The 6,006-nt window shown below is 41.7% G+C and overlaps 1 pseudogene; it reads right to left on the reverse strand.

The window, feature by feature from the left end:
• Positions 1–516: 516 nt before the first annotated feature.
• On the reverse strand, positions 517–1,919 carry LOC133385761 (zinc finger MYM-type protein 1-like; annotated as a pseudogene).
• Between the last annotated feature and the right edge of the window lie 4,087 nt (positions 1,920–6,006).

Consider the following 6,006-nt stretch of genomic DNA (forward strand, 5'->3'; position numbering starts at 1 on the left):
AAACTATCGAGGCATTCAAACATTGCCCTTTTGATTTCTTCTGGCAATGTAAGACCAGCATCTTTTGTCATTTCTCCTGGCATTCTTCTTCAAAATTTGATTCTTTTTTCTATGTAAATGTCCATTTCCTTACATTTTGTTGTTGCATAGTTAATGGCCTTCTCCACAATTTATGTGTGCCAATCTTCAAGGAACAATTTTAAAGCTTGGAGTTTCACTGTACATTGTTCAAGACGGATTCCAACTGTTTGCAAATATTTTTGTGTCTGATTAACCTCATCTAAAACTTCACACTAGAAAAAAGATAACTCAGGAGAGAAAAATTGCATACAGCAGAGACCAAAATCTGAGCTGATCCTCTTGTGTCCATATTTTCTTTTGGATCACACAGTACTTCAAAGGTTGAGATTAACTTTTCAAAATTTGTCTTTACTGCATGCACAGCTTCATAAGGAACACTCCATCTTGTCTGGGGAAGTCTTTTCACTGTTATACCTACATCTGTAGCATTTTCCATCAATGAGATTCTGAAAAGAATGAATAATTTTTTTCCAAAGTTCCAAAAAATGTCACACATAAAGAAATGTTTCCAAAACAGTGAACTCCACAAAGGTTCAAAGAATGATTTGCACAAGGCACAAATAAGGACTTGGGATTAATTTCTTTTATTTTTGCCTGAACACCACTGTGAATACCGCCCATAGTTGCAGCGTTGTCATATCCTTGACCACGACAGAGGTTTATGTCCAGTCCATCACTATCCAGTTGTTTCAAGATCACTTCTGTGAGTTCAGCAGCAGTCTTCCCGTAAATAGGAAAGAAGCCCAAGAATGATTCCTTTATTTTAACTTTACCATCTTCAGTATGGACATATCTGATCGCTTCACACATTTGATCAGCGTGCGAAACATTGGGAGTGCTATCAAAAAGAATTCCAAAGTATTTTGCTTTTTAAATATCCGCCCCTATTTTTTCTTTGACGCAAATTTCCCAGAAGATGAATGAATTCATTTTGAATTTTTGGAGATAAGTATGAAATCAATCTCCCTTCAGAAGGAATAGCATGTTTAATTTTTACAAAATGTTCCTTCAAAATTTGGTTGTAATTTGAGAGTAATTCTACCAACTCCAAAACAATTTCTTTGTTTGTTGATGACATATCCTCTCTGTGACCACAGAAAGGAAGGTTTTGTTTGGCCAAAAACATTATTACGTCCAAAAGACGATGTAAAATGTCTCTCCATTTTTTTCTCTCTTTATCCATTTCCACTTGATGGATTTTATCAATAGTTTTTTGGAGTTTCAGTCCCTTTGCCAAGGTCTTCCATTTTTCTAAGCAGGAGAGATGTTGTTCAGATATCTCATGTTCAGGGACTTTAGGATTTAATTTCCACCAGGTTTTAAAGCCAGTTATAAAGCTGGATGTTCCAGTTTTTGTCTCATTATCTTCAAACAGTCTGCAGCAAAAACAAAACAAACAATTTTTTGATTTTGAATAAACCATCCAATTTCTCAACACTTTTTTGCCATTTGGTAAAGATTTATAAAACCATGAAGTTGTAAAGTGTCGACTGCCTCCTTTGCTCTTTTCTCCTTCTCACTGAACTGCTGAGAAAGGTCCATCTTTAATCCTGAAGAGGTTCACTTCCCCTCTTAACCAGATTAACTCTCAAGTCATCTGGAACCGGTACTGGCCAAGCAGCGATATCAGAATAAATTAAAATATAATTCATCATCTCTTCTTCATCAAAGTCTTGGTCTTTACTAGCGTCTCTTTCTTCTCCATTATTTTTTTTATCCTGTTGGTGTTGACTCAGTCTCTTGCTAACATTTCCTTTCTCTTCCTCATTGTCAGTGCTTATAGAAGATGATTCATTGTCGTCTTTCAGCCTTACATATTTCAAAATAGATCCAGACATTGCTTCAATCGCCTCCTCTTTTGCTTTTTTATTTTTCTTTGTTGAGCTCCACTGGGTCGATGTTTCATGTTGGTACGGGTACCCTAATTATTGATGATTAACCACTATATAATTATAATGTATGGATATTGATGAATTATAACATCTCCCAATATAATGAATTGAAGAAGCCACAACTAATAATAAAATCAAAGGTGACTCTGCTTGCAGGCAGGCACTTCCTTATTCAATGTATCATCATCATCATTATCATCCCTTGATCACCAGCTTTCCCAACAGGAGATAGAACTCTTATTAAACGTACAACCCTCCCAACAAGCCACAACTTATTTATAAAATCAAAGCAGGCAAGCACTTCTGTTCTGTCGTCGTCGTCGTCGTCGTCATTATCATTTCTTAGCCAACAACTTTCCCAACAGGGGATATGACTCTTATTAAAACTCTTATTAAACAAACAGCTCCAAGACAGGGAACAAAATCAAAGCTGTGGGGACAAAATTATGGGTGCAAGCCCAGTTGTGGCACAATTAATCAAAAGCTATGTCTGGTCAACAGGAGAGTTGGAGTTGGAGTGTTGGACTAGGATCTGGGAGACCAGGGTTTGAATCCCCACTCAGCCATGAAGTGGGCTACTCGTGGCCTTTGGTCAGCCTAACCTACCTCACAGAGTTGTTGTGGAGATTAAATGAGGAGTGGGAGAACCACGTAGGCCACCTTGAGCTCCTTGGAGAAAAGGTGGGATGCAAATGCAGTAAAAGAATAAATAAATAAATATTTAGAAACATTTGGGGGCAGGTTACTCCTTTAACAGCTCTCCCTATCCAAAAAAGGGACACAGGGTAAAAAAGGAAGGGAGGGCAGACCTAGTTTCTTTAATAAATGCTTTCTGACCAGTAAAGGGACACAACTAGAGCGACAAAGGAGCTGGGGAGAGGAGAGAATGCATGCCAAAAAAAACACTGCCAAAGGAAAGGTGTGGCAATATTGGGCCCTAAATATATGCCTCAAGAAGAACAAACTCAGACTAGACACCCACAAAGGTTCCTTAACATTTTATAACTCAAGACTAGCTGCCAAGCAGGGAAGCCCTGTGACTTCCTCCAACCAAAAAATGGCTTGAGTGGGTGGGGAAAGAAGCATCAATGATGCTTGATGCAACCCTTAGCAAGCAGCCAGGACTCGGCTTTCATCTCCTGTTGCCCACGGTAGCGTGATGCCCCAGCTTCTCCTCTTGCTGCAGAGTGGGAAAGAGCAGGAACAGCTTTCCTTTTTCAAGCACAGAAGCCTATCTGCAGCTAGAAACAGGTACCTCTCCCTTTCCTATTCTGCCTGGAGACAGATCACTCTTTCCCCCTCACTTCTACTGACAAAAGAGGGTGGGGGTCGGGAGGAGGAGGCACTGGAACTGAAACAAACCCAGCCGGACTCTTCTCTTGACACATTCACACCACACACACCTCGCTCGTGTGCTGCTCAGTGGCGGCGGGAACTGACTGTGCCGTAATGGAGGAAGGAGGACAAGAAGGCAGTGCGTGCAGTGCAGGCTGGCAAGCTGGCAGAGCAAAGACTAGCTAAGCTTCCTGTTGCTGGTGCCTGTGCATGCTCACGCGCTATTGAAGCCCAGGTCCCAAGAACTACCACGGTAATCAAAATTAGCAGACAATGCACCCCCTTATTGCCTGCACCTGGGGCGGGCCGCCCCCACCGCTCCATCCTTGGCATGCCACTGGTACAACATTCCTCACCCTTGCATGATAAATTGCATCTGTAAAAAGTTAAACATAAAAACAAGAAGACCCTACTGGATTAGGCCAGTTACCCTTCTAGTCCACCATCCTATTCACACAGTGGCCAACCAGATACCTGTGTGAAGTCTATGAGCAGGATCTGAATGCAAAAAGCACTCTTCCCTTCTGTGGTTTCTAGCAACTGGTATTCAGAAGTATACTGCCTCTGATTATGGAGGCAGAGCATAGCTATCATGGCCAGTAGCCATTGATAGCCTTATCCTTCGTGAATTTGTCAAATCTTTTTTTAAAGCCACCCAAGTGGGTGAGCATCCCTGCCTCTTGTGGGAGCAAATTCCATAGTTAAACTATGTGCTGTGTGAAGTACTTTTTTTTTGTCTGTCCTGAATTTTCCAACATTCAGCTTCATTGGATGTCCATGAGTTCTAGTGCTATGAAAAAGGGAGAAAAACTTTTCTCTATCCACTTTCTCCATGCCATGCATAATTTTATACACATCTATCATGTCACCTCTTACTTGCCTTTTCTCCAATCTAAAAAGCTCCAAATGCTGCAACCTTTCCTTATAGGGGAGTTGATCCATCCTCCTGATCATTTTGGTTGCCCTTTTCTGAACTTTGTCCAGCTCTACAATATCCTCTTTGAGGTGAGGCAACCAGAACTGTACACAGTATTCCAAATGTGGCCTCACCACAGCTTTGTATAACAGCATTATAATATCACCAGTCTTATTTTCAATACCTTTCCTAATGATCGCTAGCATGGAATTCACTTTTTTCATAGCTGCTGCAGACTGGGTTGACATCACATCAAGCTATTCATTACAACCCCAAGGACTCATTCCTGGTCAGTCACTGCCAGTTCAGACCTCATGAGCATATCGGTGAAATGGAGATTTCTTTGCTCCAATGTGCATAACTTTACATGTGTTTACATTGAACTGCATCTGCCATTTTACTACTCAGTTTGGAGAGGTCCCTTTGGAGCTCTTCGCAATCCCGTTTAAGTTTTAATAACCCTGAACAATTTAATATTATCAGCAAACTTGGCCACCTCACTGCTCACCGCTAACTCTAGATCATTTATGAACAAATTAAAAAGTGTAAGTCCTAATACTGATCCTCAGGGGACTCCATTTTCTACATCCCTGCATTGGGAGAACTGTCCATTTGTTTCTGCTTTATGTTTCCTGGTCAGTTCCTGATCTATAAGAGGACCTCTCCTTTTATCCCATGACTGCTAACCTTACTCAGGTGAGGTACCTTGTCAAAAGCTCTTTGAAAATCCAGATACACTATGTTCATTGGACCACTTCTATCTATATGCTTGTTGACACTCTCAAAGGCCTCTAATAGGCTACTGAAATAGGGCTTACCCTTGCAGAAACCATGCTAGTTCTACTTAAGCAAGGTTTGCTATATGCTTAGGTTGTTTTAACAATACTTTGTACTAGTTTTCCTGGGACAGACATTAAGCTAACTGATCTGTAATTTCTGGGATCCCCCCTGGATCACTTTTTATAGACTGGTGTAACATTGGGCACTTTCCAGTCCTCAGGTATGGAGGTGGATCTGAGGGACAAGTTACATATTCTTGTTAGAAGATTGGCAATTTCACATCTGAGCTTTGAGAACTCTTGGGTGGATGCCATCAGGACCCCATGATTCGTCCATTTTTATTTTGTATATTATGTCTAGAACTTCGTCTCTCAGCACCACTCTTTGCCTCAGTTCCTCAGACTCCCTTCCTGCAAAAATTAGTTCAAGCACAGGGATCTGCCCTATATCCTCCAAAGTATTTATTTAGCTCCTCTGCAATCTCCTTATGTTGCTTTAGTACATCTTTGACTCCTTTGTCATTCAAGGAAGTGGACAAGGTGCTTGGAATGGTTCGGGCAACCACATCTGTTCTGGATCCTTGCCCATCTTGGCTAGTGAAAGCTAGCAGGGCTGGGACCACCGGTTGGGCCAAGGAAGTGGTTAATGCCTCCTTGAGTCCCTGGTAGCCTCAAGGAGGCAGTAGTGAGACCTCTTTTAAAGAAACCCTCCTTGGACCCAGATAATTTGAATAAATATAGACCGGTGGCGAATGTCCCTTTTTTGGGCAAGGTTTTGGAACGGGTGGTTGCCAGCCAGCTCCAGGCGCTCTTGGATGAAACCGATTATCTAGATCCGTTTCAATCCGGTTTTAGGCCTGGTTTTGGCACTGAAACAGACTTGGTCGCCCTGTATGATGACCTTTGTCGGGAGAGGGACAGGGGGAGTGTGACTCTGTTGATTCTCCTTGATCTCTCAGCGGCGTTTGATACCATCGACCATGGTATCCTTCTGGGGAGACTC

This window comes from Rhineura floridana, chromosome 5, assembly GCF_030035675.1.
Source record: "Rhineura floridana isolate rRhiFlo1 chromosome 5, rRhiFlo1.hap2, whole genome shotgun sequence".
In the NCBI taxonomy this organism is placed as follows: domain Eukaryota; kingdom Metazoa; phylum Chordata; class Lepidosauria; order Squamata; family Rhineuridae; genus Rhineura; species Rhineura floridana.